This window comes from Bubalus kerabau, chromosome 2 (genome assembly GCF_029407905.1).
Source record: "Bubalus kerabau isolate K-KA32 ecotype Philippines breed swamp buffalo chromosome 2, PCC_UOA_SB_1v2, whole genome shotgun sequence".
Lineage (NCBI taxonomy): Eukaryota > Metazoa > Chordata > Mammalia > Artiodactyla > Bovidae > Bubalus > Bubalus kerabau.
In genome coordinates, this window is record NC_073625.1 from 21,774,109 (window position 1) to 21,791,967 (window position 17,859).

Consider the following 17,859-nt stretch of genomic DNA (forward strand, 5'->3'; position numbering starts at 1 on the left):
TAGAGCGCGTGGGCTTCAGTAGTTGTGGTGCATGGGCTTGGTTGCTCTGCGGCATGTGGGATCTTCCCAGATCAGGGATCAAACCCCTGTTTCCTGCATCGGCAGACAGATTCTTTACCACTGAGCTACCAGGGAAGCCTCTTTCTCCTTGATTATTTATGTTGTTTTCTCTTTTTTCATTCCATCTCTTTGGAGGTTTGTGTGACATGGGTTGCTCACCATCTAAAAATAATAGTAACTCCAGACACATTTGCCTTGGTGATGCATTGGTTTTCATATAGCCTTCCCTGAATCTCATCGTCTTCTTCCATTCTTTGGTTTCCTAACATAGCCTGTGACCTGGGCCAAATCCCAAATTTTATTTTTTAAATTCTTACTCCTATTTCCTGAAGAAGGAAATGGCAACCCACTCCAGTACTCTTGCCTGGAAAATCCCATGGATGGAGGAGCCTGGTAGGCTCCAGTCCATGGGGTCGCAAAGACTCGGACATGACTGAGAGACTTCACTTCTTCTTCTTCCTCCCATTAGAAATGGATATGCTACATTCAGAAAACTGCTACACTTGTAGAATGTGGTTGAAACAGGACTTTTGAAATAGGTCACTTACCAACTGTGTGATGAATATATTATTTAGCCCCCTAAACTTTAGCTTCATCTTTGAAAAAAGAGGTTTGAAATAGTGCATATCTCATGAGGTTTTTCATGAAGATTGATAAGCTCATGCACATTACAGCTTAGCACATAGTAAGTACTTGATAAGGCTAGACATTATTATTATATATTACTAAATGGGCACATCAAACTAAGCCATGCAATTAGTATTTAAATAACCATCTAGGAGAAGATGAGGAGAAGGCAATGGCACCCCACTCCAGTACTCTTGCCTGGAAAATCCCATGGACGGAGGAGCCTAGTGGGCTGCAGTCCATGGCATTGCTAAGAGTCAGACATGACTGAGCAACTTCACTTTCACTTTTCACTTTCCTGCATTGGAGAAGGAAACGGCAACCCACTCCAGTGTTCTTGCCTGGAGAATCCCAGGGACGAGGGAGACTGGTGGGCTACCGTCTATGGGGTTGCATGAGTCGGACACGACTAAAGCGACTTAGCAGCAGCAGAAGATGAAAACAAAACAAGATTTTGATTTCAACCTTCGTAAATCTGAGCAACCTGTACAAACTGGGGCAAGGAAGAAGTGGGGATGTCATTAAGAGTTAAACACACAGTGGTCCTTTCTGGATGAAAGAAGTTCCCCAGGAAAGAGCAGCATCCTGCCTCTCCATTTAACCATCAACTCATCACCCACGGTTTCATTTGTCTATCACTGGAAGACGCCATTAGCCTGGGTTTGTCAGCCAATGCATGGCATGAGATTTGAATGTTGAAACACTGGACTCCAAGAGGCACGGAATAAGGGAGCCCATTTCCCTGCCCACAGTATATATGGTCCTCTGATATGCCTTTGATAAATGAGAATAAAAAGCCCTCACAGGGACTTCACTGGTGGTCCAATGGCTAACACTCTGTGCTCCCAATGCAGAGGCTCCTGGTCAGGGAGATAGATCCTACATGTCACAAATAAAGATCCTGCATGCCACAACTAAGAAAGATGCAGCCAAATAAATAAATATTTTAAAAAACATCACAAATTACCCCAGGTTTTGTTGCTACTGTAGCTGCTGCTGTTCTCAATGGTAGGCTAAAACCAACAACAAAAGAAAATATTGGACATAAGGACCTGTGATGCTGATCTTCATTTCCTGCCACACTCCTCTCAGTTGGAGCATCAATTTCAGGGAAGTTATTCACAAGGATAGCCAGACCCTGTCATCTACATGGATGTTTTCACGTTCAAGGGCTGTATTACCAAGGCAAACAAATCACATGGCGAACTTCTAAACTGCCAAACAGAAGGCTGGGTGACTAATTGGGCTACCCTTTGATTCCCGTGTGTGGTGCTTCAGTTGTGTCCGTTTTGCGACCCACCAGGTTCCTCTGGGAGAAGGCGATGGCACCCCACTCCAGTATTCTTGCCTGGAAAATCCCATGGACGGAGGGGCCTGGTGGGCTGCAGTCCACGGGGTCGCTAGGAGTCGGACACGACTGAGCGACTTCACTTTACTTTTTCACTTTCACGCATTGGAGAAGGAAATGGCAACCCACTCCAGTGTTCTTGCCTGGAGAATCCCAGGGACCGGGCTGCCGTCTATGGGGTCGCACAGAGTCGGACATGACTGAAGCGAAGCGACTTAGCAGCAGCAGCAGCAGGTTCCTCTCTCCATGGGATTCTTCAGGCTCTTTTCTGATGATTAATATTATGTATCATTGATATTGCCCCAGGGCATCCTTCTTGCTTTTTTTTTTTTTCCCCCATTAAAGAAAAGAATAGAACTCAGGTATCTACAGGCAGTCATGCAGATAATGCCGATGAGGAAAGCAAGTCATAGTGGGATGGCGAGAAGTTGAGGAACCCAGGGCCCCTCCAAGAGGGCAGTGCCACTCAGGCTCACTTGGTTCTTGGCTTGTGTTAACACAGCAACCCATTGTCCTGGGTTTAAAGATTTTTTTTCAAGAGCCCCTAGATTTCTAAATTTTTATACCACATGTCCCAATTTTTAGATGCTGGCAACTAATTAAAAAAAAAAACACTGAAACCCATCCCTGTTTCAACTTTAGGCTTCATTTAGCCCTGGGGCAGCTAGCTTAAACCTCTGTTCTAGTGATACAAGCCAAGCACTCTCTTTAAAAATTTATTTCTCTCCCACAGGAACTAAAAGACTTCTGCACTTGGAGAATGTTGTAATATAATTTGTGTTCAATGGACCATTGTGAAATGTGTGTGGGAAATAGTTTTTTATTTTTACTGTTCAAAGGAAATGTGATAAATACTAGAAAGTAGTGAAATAGTTTGTAAACAGTATACGATTCAGAGAAATAATTAAATTTGAAATTTAATGGTTGTCCTTAAAACATTCATTTATGGTGAAGCTTCCATGGCCCAAATCTGGATTTTTTTCCCACCGTCTACCCTGGTATTCAGCCTTTTCCAAAATATTTGAAACTCAGATGCCAGCGGGTATAGGATGGTGAAAGAAGAGAAAAGGCAAGGTTTAGGAGGGGAAATGAATTAGCCTGCTTGTAATTCTACCTACAATAGCGGAGCCTGGCGGGCTACAGTCTGCAGTGTCGTAGAGTCGGACATGACTGAAGTGACTTAGCATGCACGCATGCACACGATAGCTCTCTTATTCAGTCAGGCCATTTTTTGACTACATCTTTTGAACACATGAAGTTTAAAATATGGGGAAGGTTAACAATCTATCAGTCAGTTTTAGTTCAGAGGAGGAAGTCCCTTGTTCCTGCATAAAGGTGGTAAAAATCAATTTTCTGGATAATCACTTAAGCCTCAAATATGATCCAGCCTAGCACAGAACTTTTATTATTCAACAAATATTTATCAAACCCTAGAAGAGGCAATGTGCTGATGAAACAAAATTGAACAGGAATAAATAGGTTCTGGGATGTTATGTACAGAATGGTGATTATAGTTAATAACATCTTACTGCATATTTGAAAGGCTTCCCAGGTGGCACTAGTGGTAAAGAACCCGCCTGCTAATGCAGGAGAGGTAAGAAACTTGGGTCCAATCCCCGGGTCAGAAAGATGCCCTGGAAGAGGAAATGGCAACCAGTATTCTCGCCTGGAGGGGTTCTGGGTTCCTCACTTCTTGCCATACCACTGTGACTTGCTTTCCTCACCAGCATCACCTGAGTGTCTGTAGAAACCTCAGTTCTATTCTCTTTTTTAGTGGGAAAAATGAAAGAAGGATGCCCTTGGGGAGTATCAATGATATATAATATTAATCATTAGAATAGAGCCTGGAGAATCCCATGGACAGAGGAGTCTGGTGTTTACAGTCCATAGGATCTACAGAGTCGGACATGACTGAAGTGACTTAGCAGGCATGCATATTTGAAAGTTGTTAAGAGTAGATCTTAAAAGCTCTCACCATAAGAAAAAACAATTTGCAACAATTTGTGGTTCAGTTCACTTCAGTTCAGTCACTCAGTGGTGTCTGACTCTTTGAGACCTCATGGACTGCAGCATGCCAGGCTTCCCTGTCCATCACCAACTCCATGAGCTTACTCAAACTCAGGTCCATCGAGTCAGTGATGCCATCCAACCATCTCATCCTCTGTCATCTCCTTTTCCTCCCACTTTCAATCTTTCCCAGAATCAGGGTCTTTTCAAATGAGTCAGTTCTTTGCATCAGGTGACCAAAGTATTGGAGTTTCAGCTTCAGCTTCAGTCCTTCCAATGAACACCCAGGACTGATCTCCTTTAGGATGGACTGGTTGGATCTCCCTATAGTCCAGCGGACTCTGAAGAGTCTTCTCCAACACCACAGTTCAAAAGCATAAATTCTTTGGTGCTCAGCTTTCTTTATAGTCCCATCTCACATCCACACATGACTACTGGTAAAACCATAGCTTTGACTAGACGGACCTTTGTTGGTAAAGTAATGTCTCTGCTTTTTAATATTTTGTCTAGATTGGTCATAGGTTTTCTTCCAAGGAGCAAGCATCTTTTAATTTCATGGCTGCAGTCACCATCTACAGTGATTGTGGAGCCCCCCAAAATAAAGTCTGTTACTGTTTCCATTGTTTACCCATCTACTTGCCATGAAGTGATGGTACCGGATGGCATGATCTTAGTTTTCTGAATATAGAGTTTTAAGCCAACTTTTTCACTCTCCTCTTTCACTTTCATCAAGACGCTCTTTAGTTCTTTTTTGCTTTTTGCCCTAAGTGTGGTGTCATCTGTGTATCTGAGGTTATTGATATTTCTCCTGGCAATCTTGATTCCAGCTTGTGCTTCATCCAGCCTGGCATTTCGCATGATGTACTCTGCATATAAGTTAAATAAGCAGGGTGACAATATTCAGACTTGGCAAATTCCTTTCCCAATTTGGAACTAGTCTGTTGCTCCATGTCCAGTTCTAACTGTTGCTTCTTGACCTGAATACAGATTTCTCAGGAGGCAGGTCAGGTGGTCTGGTATTCCCACCTCTTGAAGAATTTTCCAGTTTGTTGTGATCCATACAGTCAAAGGCTTTGACATAGTCAATAAAGCAGAAGTAGATGTTTTTCTGGAACTCTCTTGCTTTTTTGATGATCCAACAGATGTTGGCAATTTAATATCTGGTTCCTCTGCCTTTTCTGAATCCAGCTTGAACATCTGGAAGTTCACGGTTCATGTATTGTTGAAGCCTGGCTTGGAGAACTTTGAGAATTACTTTGCTAATATGTGAGATGAGTGCAGTTGTGCAGTAGTTTGAGCATTCTTTGGCATTGCCTTTCCCTGGAATTGGAATGAACACTGACCTTTTCCAGTCCTGTGGCCACTGCTGAGTTTTCCAGATTTGCTGGCCTATTGAGTGCAGCACTTTCACAGCATCATATTTTAGGATTTGAAATAGCTCAACTGGAATTCCATCACATCCCCTAGCTTTGTTCATTGTGATGCTTCCTAAGGCCCACTTGACTTCGCATTCCAGTATGTCTGGCTCTAGGTGAGTGATCACACTATTGTGGTTATCTGGGTCATGAAGACCTTTTTTGTATAGTTCTGTGTATTCTTGCCATCTATTCTTATAATATTTGTGGTGACTGATGTTAATTAGACTTATTCTAGATTTATCACAGTGATCATTTTGCAATATATACTTATACTGAATCATTATGTTATACTCCTGAAACTGATATAATGTTATATGTCAATTATATCTCAATTTGGGGCTTCCCTTGTGGCTCAGCTGGTAAAGAATCAGCCTGCAATGTAGGAGACCTGGGTTTGATCCCTGTGTTGGGAAGATCCCCTGGAGAAGGGAAAGGCTACCCACTCCAGTATTCTGGCCTGGAGAATTCCATGGACTGTACAGTCCATGGGGTTGCAAAGAGTTGGACACGACTCAGCGACTTTCACTTTCATATCTCAATTTAAAAAAAAACGTCAGTAAATGACAAACACAAACAAAAAACCGAATATAAAGAGAAGGCTTGGAAGAGAAAGCTCTTCGGTAGACAGTAGAAGCAAATAGAGTCTGCCACAGTTCACTGGTGTGCCGGACACACTGAATTCTCAATCTTGATTTGGTAAAGCATGCTTTCCTGAGAGAATTATAATATTCACAGAATCTCCTTTGAAAGGCTATTTCATTTAATAGCTGAGATAGTTAATCAGCCCAAGACCTCACAGCCCCAAATGGCAGAGAAGTGACCCCAGGACACCTCATCAGTTCCTCTGCCACCCCCACCTCCCATCTGTGCTTCACCAAGGAGGCTCTGATCCTTTCAAGTGGCCTTTGACAACACAAACATCAGGCCAAAGAAAAGTAAAAACTGGGATCCTTTTTGAATCCACAGAAGAAAATGGCCTAATTTCCCACTGAATTAGACAATTTTAATGGCATGCTTTTGATTCTTTGTCTATTCTGACATTATTCTCAATTGAACAGGATTTTTTTTTTTTTTTTGAGCTTGTAGCAAATAATTTATTGAAAGCTGAGGATGGACAATGTTATTTTCATAAGAATTAATAATATTTAATCTTTTGCTTTCTTATTTAACTTTTGTGACTATAAAATATTCATTGTTTAGAAATTTGGAAAATATGAAAAAGTATAAAGAAGAAAATAAAAACCTTCTCATAATTGCACTACCAGAGACAACTGGAGATGATTGAGATTTCTATGTCTCTCTTCCCAGTCTGTTTTTCTAAGGACAGATCCTTTATTTTACAACATTGGAATCATAGTGTATATTGTTTGTAATATTTTCTTTCACTTCATATAACTGAAGAATATAGCTTTTTAAAGTTGCTTCATATTTCTTCTTATGGATATACAACAAGTCATCAATCAATATTGAACTTCAAATTTTTCACCATTTTTCCTTTAATGGACATCATTGAATAAAAATTTTTAAAGACCAAGGATGATTATTTCCTGCAGGAAAATTCACTTACTTCAAATTAAGAGATAGAAAGACATTAGGACATTTGATATATATTTCTAAATCGTCATCCAGAAAGTCTGTACTTATTTTACATTTTCACCAGTGTTTGAATGTACCCATTTCTCTACAATGTTAAGCATCGTAACATTATAATTTCCATTACTAATTTAATAAGCAAAAATATATTATCTCATTATTAAGTCTAAGTCATTTCAGTCGTGTCCGACTCTGTGCGACCCCATAGACGGCAGCCCACCAGGCTCCCCTGTCCCTGGGATTCTCCAGGCAAGAACACTGGAGTGGGTTGCCATTTCCTTCTCCAATGCATGAAAGTGAAAAGTGAAAGGGAAGTTGCTCAGTCGTGTCCGACCCTCAGCGACCCCATGGACTGCAGCCTTCCAGGCTCCTCCACCCATGGGATTTTCCAGGCAAGAGTACTGGAGTGGGGTGCCATTGCCTTCTCCAATTATTAAGTCTACACTTGTTTGAATATTAAACTGGATTAATTTATTATAGTAAAATATATGTAACATAAAATTTATTTTAACCACTTTTAAGTGTACAGTTCAAAGGCACTGAGTACATTCACATCATTTTTCCAGCTGTCACTACTATCCATTGCCAGAGTTTTGTCATCCTCCCCAGCTAATTCCCCATTCTTCTTTCCCCAGCCTCTGGGAACCACTGTTCTACTTTCTGTCTCTGGGAATTTGACTATTCCGTGTAACTCATATAACTGAAATCATACAGTATTTGTCTTTTTGTGCCCAGTCCTTTTGTTATACTGGTTGAGTGTTTTCATATTTATTAACCAGTGATAATTTTAAAACTTGCCTATTTAATCCCACAGTTTTGTTCTTTTTTTTTTTTTTTTGATGAAGCATTTTGTCTTTTCTTAAAGATATTAACCATTTGTCATTTGTCCCTATAAAAATATTTTTAGTAGTTTGTTATCTGCCTTTTAAGCTTGATTATGATATTTAAAAAAATTAACCAACAAAATTCAAAGATCTTATTTGTTTTTCTTAATGATTAACTAGGAATTTACTTAAGTAGTTTTCCCAATGTGGTGTGAAGCCAGAAATGCTAAGACACAAAATCAATTTGCAAAGCAAGGTCATTTAACAGGTGGGACTTTTGCTTTAGTTATAAGTTTCATTATTTACTCAAAGAAATATTCTAGGTATCTTATTTGATTTTTCTGTTTAGCATTACATATAGATGCTATATATAGAGTAAGGCCTCCATAAAGACTTACTGCAAAAGGCTCGCAGGTTTAGTGTATAAGTTGGAGACTTAGGGGCATTGAGTTTCCATAGTTCTGAAAATCTGCGTGAAATCATTCACAAGTTTGTTTTTACAAACAAGATGTTTTGTGTTCACTTGAGTTGTAATGCGTTGCTTTTCTTCATAGTAGACTGCATCTTAAAATAAAAATACTATGGCATGGGTTAGGGCGACTGCCTGAAAAATAATAAACAGCTCTTTTTCTCAGCTGCTAACTGCAGCATGTTGGCCATTATAGTATTATTTCTGGAAACCCCTACACAGCTCCAGATCATTAACTTACTTTAATGGCCAGAAGGAGAATGAAGCTGCAGTCAGTCGTTAAGCTTGGCTTTTCATGCATAGCTAACTCAGTCAATTATCTCTTATGAATTCAGTTGAATTAAGCTGCTTGGGGGGAACTAAATGACAACACATTAGACATTTTAAAAATAGCCCTGGTTATAGGAGTCATGAATTGTGAAAGACTGACGTTTGAAGATTTATCAGGAGAGACCAGAGTAGGCTGACTCTCTCCTATACAAATGTTCTACTGCTGGACTCACAGCTATTTCTGTATTGATTATTGTAATCTTTTTCATGGGTTGACAAAACAAACATACAATAAAGGGTAAAAAAAATTAGAAAAGCCCACTGAATGTCACAACTGAGTTCTCCAGGTCTGAATTAGAAAAATGAATGTGTGAGGGTCCTTCAGTCCATGCATGTGTAGAAGAAAGAATGCTGATGCAACTCACGTTCCTGCCCTGGTCACAGACTCTATGAGTGACATTGAGTTGCTTGCATAATATTATCGCTTGTTCCTTAGTTTATCTTAAAAATTATATGCATTAGATATATATGATATGTTTGTATTATGCTTTATTGTGCTTTGCTCAGTGCTCAGTTGTGTCCAACTCGTTGTTACTCTATGGTCTGTAGCCCACCAGGCTCTTCTGTTGATGAGATTCTGCAGGCAAGAATACTGGAGTGGGTTGCCATTTCCTTCTCTAGGGGATCTTCCCAATCAAGGGATCAAACTTGCGTCTCCTGCATTGGCAGATGTTTTCTTTACCACTAAGCCACCTGGGAAGCCTCTATATTTTATTACAGATAAATAAAAATAGATATAACTTATATGACAAGGATACTGGATCATTTAGCTTTAGGCTGAAGACATAATATAATTTGGAGGTGAACATTATTATCACAAATAAGATATTTAACTCAGAGAGATTATACTTAGCAGCTTGCTTGATTTAATACTGTTAAGAGCGGAAGAAGCAAAACTTGATCCTGGGTCTCTCTGCAGTGATACTTGTGAGCTCGGAGCAGGTTTTTCGGTCTCACCTTTTCTAGAATGTAAATTGAGGGGATGGGACCAGCGGTTCTCTCAGTTCCTTTCAGCCATCTATAGATTCTAGTTTGTCCTGACTTACAGTGTAAAGCTGAATTTACACTCACATTCCTTTCCTTGTTTAGAGCTCTAACATATCCAACTTTCAAAAAATCTACTAATTTAAAAAAAGAGTGGAAAGGAAGAAGCATCCACTCTTTCGGCCACCATGCCTCACACCAATTCAAAACAGAACATGGTGTCCCCTGAGTATGCTGCTGCAAATCCCAGGATTGCACCTGCTTGGCCGAACTCTTTTCCCGTGACAGGCAGTTTCTCACGTACAGAGCCACATTTCTTGAAAATCCCCAGGGAAAGCTGAACAACCTTCTTGACCATCACTGAGGCCTCATGAGGTATGTGGTGTGGTCCCTACACATGCTCGTGAAATTCAGACCATGCAGTGTGGTTTTGTAGAATTTCAAGGCTCTTTGCCAAAATGATCTTCTTAAAAATGATCTCTTCCTTTTTTCCTGTGTCATTGTTTTAATTTGCCGATCATATTTTGATTTTAATCTTCTCACCTGGGTTTTGAAATGGAATGCCTGTATTTGTGTGATTTCTTTCACACTTTTCACTAAGAGTTATTTTCCACTTTTCATACACTTAGTCTCTCTTCAAAATTTATTCTTTCTAAGAAACCTATTGTGATTGTTATAAAAGAATATAAAATCACCATAGCAAAGTATTACTGATAGAATATTTTGGACCCAAGCCTTTCCTCACAGTGATACAAACAGTTTTAAAACAACTACCAAACTAATAAAAAGATGACAATATGTGTTCTGGCTGTCTTGCTTTTATGCACTAAAACCTGCTACATCTGAGCCATTATCTATTACGTTTGGCATGTAACAATACTCTTTTGCGTAGTGCTCTTAAATATAAATGAAATTTATATTTATGAAATTATATAAATGAAAATATAATTATGTAAATGAAATTTATATTTCTATAATGAAATTTCATTTTCAATAACATTCAATAATTGAGCAGGATATTTTTGGGGATTTTTTTCTGATCTTTTTCTTCTCTCATCTTCCATTTCCCACCTCCAAAATGTTTTTTTTTCCACTTTAATAGACCAAATATTTCACCTTCTGGAAAAGGTAAAACTATGAAGACAGTCAGACAGAAAAGAAGGTCAGTAGTTGCCAGGGGTTAGAAGGGAGGGAAAGTGACCAGGTGAAGTATGGAGGATTTTTAGGGCAGTAAAACTAGTCTGTGTGATACTATACGGTAGACACATATCATCATACATTTGTCCAAAGCCATGGAATGTCTAACATTAAGACAGAATATTGTGCACATTGGGCGATAATGATCTGTCAGTGTAGGTTCATCCATTGTGACAAAGGTACCGCTCTGGTGAGGGATGTTGATAAAAGAGGAGGCTATGCATGTGGGGGAAGGATTGGAGTTATATGAGATATTCCTTCCTCTCAATTTCGCTGTGAACATACATCTGCTGGAGAATATAAAGCCTATTAAAAAATATGAGAGGCTTTAGAAGAACATGGAATCTCAAATGATAAGGACACCAAACACCATAACTGTTTTGGTGTCCCATAAAGAGTGACTATAGAAAATGGACCAAAGGGGCAACATCTGAGTTCATGGTAACTGAGGATTTCTCAGGACTGATGAAAGACTTCAATTCACAAGTACAGGAGGCATAATGTATACCAAGAAGAATAAACAAATCCACACCTCGACACCATTTAGTGAACCTGCAGAATATTACTAAAAGAAACAAATATTAAAAGCACTTGAGAGAAAAGAGAAATCATCTACAGAAAATGGTAATTAGATTGATGGTGTACCTCACAACAGCAAAAATGCAACTCAGAGAACAGTGGAATATCTTCAACTTGGGGTGGGGAGATAACTTTGAAGTATGTGCTCCCCCCACCAAATTTTTTTTAAGGATGAAGGTAAAAAAACATTTTCAGATAATTAAGAATAGAAGGAGTTAACAACCAACAGAACTTTCCTAATGGAGATTTGGAAAGACATACTTAAAGAAAAGGGAAAACGACCTTAAAAGTCTGAGATTCAAGAAAGAATAGAGAGCAAAGAATGCAGGTAAATTGTGAAGAAAACTTGTCTATGGAAAATAAAAACAGTATTAACCATGATAATAACAGGTTTATTTGTGGAGCTTAAAAAAGCCAACTACAGAGACAACAGTAAGTCAGGAAAGAATAATTGGAGTAGAGTGTTCTAAGGTCCTTGTGTTTATTTACTAAGTATGTATAGCAAAATTTCAAGAATAATCTCTAAAAGAATAGAAATAGTGCATTACTTCTAAATTAGCATAGGGAAAAACTGGAATAAGAAAACAAAGATTTTGAAATGTTTTGAAACAAAAAAGGCAGAGGATAAAGACATAGGAGAGAGCAGGTCAAATGAAAAACACAAAATGAGGGGACACATATATTCAAGTATATTGGTATTTATCAGCAGTAATAAATATAAATGGTCTCAAGTTGTCACGTAAAAGCCGAAACTTATAGATTATATTGGTCTCTTAAAAATAAAAATACAGCTATATATATTATTTGAACTACATTGAAAAGATTGGAATATGGAAAGGCTGAAAGTAAAAGAATAGAAAAGAATTCACCAACCAAATACAAATCTAAAAATATTAGGGTAGCTACATAAATACAAATAAAAGGCTTCGATTCAAAAAGGACTATAAATGATGAAAAGTTACTCTACGGCACTAAAAAGCTCATTTAATGAGGAAAATAAAGTAATTCTGAAGCTGTGTGCCTCTAATAAAATAACCTCAAAATTTACAAAGCAAATATTTGAAGAATTTGAGGGAGAAATGGACAAATATCATATTGGTGAAAGATTTCTACTTCTCTCAATTCTGGATAGGTTGAGTAGGCAGAAAGAAAAGTAAAATAGGCAAGTTTTAATGACCATGTATAGATATCTGTACCCATCAATTAAAAAAAAGAATATATACATTCTCAACATTGCAATATTAAGACCAAGCAAACCAGACAAAACAAAACCACTGACCATATACTAAGCCATAATGCAAATCTCAACACATTTTAAAGAAGTGGTATCATGTCAACCACTGTGGTAGTTTTAAAACACGTCACAAAACCTTTTGCAATCCTCTCAAGTAATAGAATCAGTGTCCCCTCTCCTGGAATCCAGGCGGTCCTTGTGACTTTCAGTGACTAGAACGTGGCCTAAGGGCTTCTGCCCTTAGGTGGGTTAGAGAAAGTCTTGTAGCTTCAGCAAGTTTTTCTTGGACAGTTGCTCGCTCTGGTGTCTTCCATGTAAGACGTTTGGCTGCCCTGAGTTCCTGATGTGGAACCTCCAAATAGAAAGGCCAGGAAAGAGATGCCAGAAGAAACCCAGCTGTTTTGAGTTTCCCCAGCCCAGGCACCAGTCATGTGAATGGAGATCCCAATTCCAGTCACTTTCTGACTGCAACTGTCCAAGAGACTCTGAGGAATGCCTAGGTGAGTCCAGTCAACCTCCAGAGGAAAATGCATACGTGATTGCTATCACACTCTGCCCCTAGTAGTTTGTTCTACAGAAACAGATACTCAGAACCACCACATTCTCTGACCAAAATGCGAATAAGTTAGAAATCAACAACAACAATACCCGCCACCACTCCAGTATTCTGGCCTGGAGAATTCCATGGACTGTATAGTCCATGGGGTCACAAAGAGTCGGACATGACTGAGTGACTTTCATGTTCACTCATAATTTAAGAAACTACTAAATATCTCAGGACTGAAGAAGAAATTATAATGGAGAATGTTAAATACTGAATGACAGTGAAAGCAGTGTATATTTTAAATGGTGAAACAGAGTGGAAACAAGTATTTGATAAAATATATTAACTTAATTATTTATATTAGCAAAGAAGAAAGGCTATTAATAAAGCAGTTTTGAAAAAGAATGAGGGAATTAACTCAAAGAAGGCAAAATAAAGAAATTAATAAAAGAGCAAAAATTAATAAAATTAGAGGATAAGAAAGGCATAGAAAACAAGTAGTGAATAAACACATGGCAAGATACTTAAACTGGCTAGTAATAAAAAATGAAAATCAAGACCATATTTTACATATACAATACTTACAATGAGAAAGTCTGACAATGTCAGGAAATGTTGGAAAGATGAGAGCCCATTTATATTGCTAGTTCAACCTCCTAGGAAAGCAATTTCATATTCATTTTAAAGCTGAACACTGTCTATGCTATGACCCAGTAATTCTGCTGAGGCTTGTTGCCTAGAGAAACTCTTGAAACTGTGCATCTAGAAAACTGAAGGAAGTGTGCACTAGTATTATATTAGGAAAAACTGGAAATAATCTAAATGTCCATCTAATGGAGAACAGATCTTTTGAAATGGCATGTTTACACAGAGGAATACTACACGAGCAGTGAAAGTAAGTGAGCCATAGCTACATGGAACGACATGGACAACTCTAAAACAATGTTGGGTAGAATATCAACATTAAAAATGAAGCCTTACATGGTAAAAACATTTCATAAAATGTAGCTGCTACTGCTAAGTTGCTTCAGTCGTGTCCGACTCTGTGCGACCCCATAGACGGCAGCCCACCAGGCTCCCCCGTCCCTGGGATTCTCCAGGCAAGAGTACTGGAGTGGGGTGCCATTGCCCTCTCTGCATAAAATGTAGAGGGAATAATACTGGAGTGGGCCGCCATTTCCCTCTCCAATGCATGAAAGTGAAAAGTGAAAGTGAAGTCTCTCAGTCGTGTCCGACTCTCAGCGATCCCATGGACTGTAGCCCGCCAGGCTCCTCCATCCATGGGATTTTCCAGGCAAGAGTACTGGAGTGGGGTGCCATTGCCCTCTCCACATAAAATGTAGAGGGAATAATAAATTCAACATTCAGGATTGTGTTAGTCTCTGGAGTCAAGGAGACTAGCTAGGGTAGAGTGCATAGGTAGCTTTAATAGGAAAGGTAACTTCAGATATTTAGTTGGGTTTGGGGTCAATGGCTTGTTGTATTATTATACTTTATAATTTATATTCACATACATTTTCTTGTTGGTATTAAATATTACATGACTAAGATTTTAACTGACATAATCCTGGAGAAAATTTGTTTATTATACTGATAAGAATCCTGCAACTTCCATTTATTTGCTGCATGACTGTGGAGAAGTAACTTTATTTTCAAATTTTATTTGCCTTATACATACATGGCAATGGGCTTCCCCAGTGGCTTAGCTGTAGAGAATCCACCTGTAATGCAAGAGACGCAGGAGACTTGGATTCAATCCCCAGGTTGGGAAGATCCCCTGGAGGAGGAAATGGCAACCCACTCTAGTATTCTTGCCTGGAAAATTCCACAGACAGGCAGCCTGATGGGCTACGGTCCATGGGGTGCAAGGAGTCAGACAAGATTAAAGTGACCAAGCAACAGCAGCATACAAGGCAACAATAATACCTTCTTGGGTAGTTGTGAGGATTAAAATAGATAATGTGTATAAAGGGCTCAATATTTACTTATATATGAACTTATTAAAAAATAGGAACTGAAACTGTAACTCAAAAATCTGTTTTGGGGGTACATGTGCATATTTTATCTGTTTAAACGTCTCAATATACTATATTTATAGCTGCAACTATATTACACTGCTATTTTATTTGTGTCTTAAAAGGATTCTTTCTCTTTTAATTATTGTACTATTATTGTGTGTTGTAGTATTATTGAAAATTTCCAGAACTAGTGACTTAATGAAACTAAAAACACTTAACTTTTTAATATCTAAATTTTTCATTCAAAGCGATCCCCTACGGCTATCTTATTTTCTCCTTTTACCTTCATTTGCATTATGAAAGCTAAATAATAGTATGATGGTAATAGTAGTAATAATAATTTGACTCTATAAAGGAACAACTGTGTGTGCGTGTTCTGTTGTTCACTCGTGTCCAACTCTACAATACCATGGACTACAGCCTGCCAGGCTCCTCTGTTCATGGGATTCTCCAGGCAAGGATACTAGAGTAAGTGGCCATTTCCTCCTCCAGTGGATCTTCCTGATCCAGAGATTGAACAAACATCTCCTGTGTCGCCTGCATTGGCAGGCAGATTCTTTCAACATTGAGCAACCCGGGAGGCTGCAAAGGCACATCTACTTTCTGCTATTAAAGCTTATTCTTATTGCATAGCATCTAAGACATGAGACTTTCATGTTTATTTCAGTTCTATGTTTTTAAAAAAGTTTTATCATATTGCTATCGCTTATGCTATTAGAATGTCTAAAGTTGGGAAGATAAAATCCAACACAGGGTTACAGAAAGGTTTCTAACATTTCTTAGCACAGAGATCCAGAGGGAAAAGCAAACCCCAAAACTTAATCTGGAAGTGACAAGACATTGCTGGTTAGTTCTGACTTAACCTGGTTCTGATATAGCCCTACTCCTGAAAGACACTTTGAAATCTGCATTGAATTTAGAAAGAATGAAGGAACACTGATGAATGTGGTATAAATTTTAAATCTTACTGGGATACTCAACCTCATATTAAGGCTTTTATTAGCAAAACAAACAGTGTTAGATATGAATCTAACAGTTCACAATTTATATATTTTTTCTTTATTTGTCTGGTAGGGTAGGTTTGCATATCTGTGTCTAAGAGCCACACTTCAGTCAAAAGAACGATTTTGCTCATGAGGCTATAATAGAAACTGAACACAATAGTCGTTATTTCTGGGATTCTTCCTCAGAACTGAGATTTTAAATAATAATCTCAGTCTCCCAGGGGAGTGAGAGATCTAACCCAAAACCCTGACCTAAATAAATCTCAAGGGCAGAACTGAAGAATGGCAAGTTTAGGGAAGCTAACTTAGTATACACAGATTTACTTCCCCCCTTTTCAAAATGAATGCAGTGCTTCTTCATACAGCTTTGTGACCTAAATTGTTCTATCCCTGTAGCTTTCATTCTATCGCCAACCTCAAATCCTGAACTCAGAAAAGAAAGTTCTTTCATGCTCATTTTCAGATCTTGTGGCTCCCACTGACAAAGCTTCATCTGGATATTCCACAATTAGGAAGAGGTAGGAGCCTTTACCCGAAAACTACATGCATGGTGCGTGAAGAAGCAGGTCTGCTGTGACCGAGGCTAAGGTTTAAACAATGTTTGAGGGGACACCCTGTGACTGAGAAGAGGAGGCTGTCAGAGATGTAGAACCCAGTTTTGGTTTCTAGGCCACCAACAGCCACTCAGGAACTAAAGGGAGAAACTTCAACTAAATCCTGAGAGTGTGTGTGTGTGCAGGTGTATGTAACACACAAATGGGGCACACATATGCTGGCATTTCCTCATAGAGGGCTTAAGAGGGTTTTCCCTAAAGACCTATCTGTTAGCTTTTAGCCTTGATGCTTACTTCTCACTCTTCCAGAACAGGAAACACCCAGTTTGATCAGTAATAAGGTGAATAATATGTATTTTTTTTAGGAAGCTGATTGGAAATCTCTCAGCAGAAACAAGGTACAGAAGGCACAATCTTATTCCTAGTCTCCTGACAAAGCTTAACTGATGCAAACTTTCAAAACCTCTCTGTTTGCACTTCCTTGTCCGAATCCCACCCAAGAATCAGGCTCTCTTCCTAACTTCTTGTTCATATGTGAACCCTATTCTTTTTCTTTAATTTCCCTGAAATTCCAAAACAGTGTGACTAAGCTGCCCCATGATAGTCTTGACATTAATAATCACCTCCTTTCCTACTCCCAGAACTCACTCTGAAATAGTCTCTTTCTTTCCTAGGGACAAAGTATCGACTCAACCTCTCTTGCCTCCTACAAAGGGCAGGCAAAGCCCTACTGAGGCAAAGACCTGCTCACCATCGGTTTGTAAAAATCTCCGTATTTGTCCTTTCTTTGTCTACTCCTCACCTCATTCTACAATTCTTCCCGGCTCTATGCAGATCCACCTACACCTTCAAATCTCCCCAGACAAACACAGACAACATTAACATTTCCCAGGTGCTCCTTTATGGTGGATGACTGTGTCCTGCATCTTCAGAAAGGCAAAGAGATCCCGTAAACTTGGCCAGCCTTCCCACCAGCTGGAAGAACATCTGTACATAGGAAGGAACGCGATATAAACAAACTAGCATCCCGACTGGCTGGGGCTGGGATAAAACAGGTGCCTATGAGACC

General features: G+C 39.0%; 1 protein-coding gene across 5 annotated transcripts in view; it reads right to left on the reverse strand.

Annotated features, from left to right (window-relative positions):
• The window catches only part of DLC1 (DLC1 Rho GTPase activating protein), a 434,550-nt gene that overhangs the window by 48,741 nt on the left and 367,950 nt on the right, over positions 1-17,859 (reverse strand). The gene's annotated exons all lie outside the window — the stretch shown is intronic.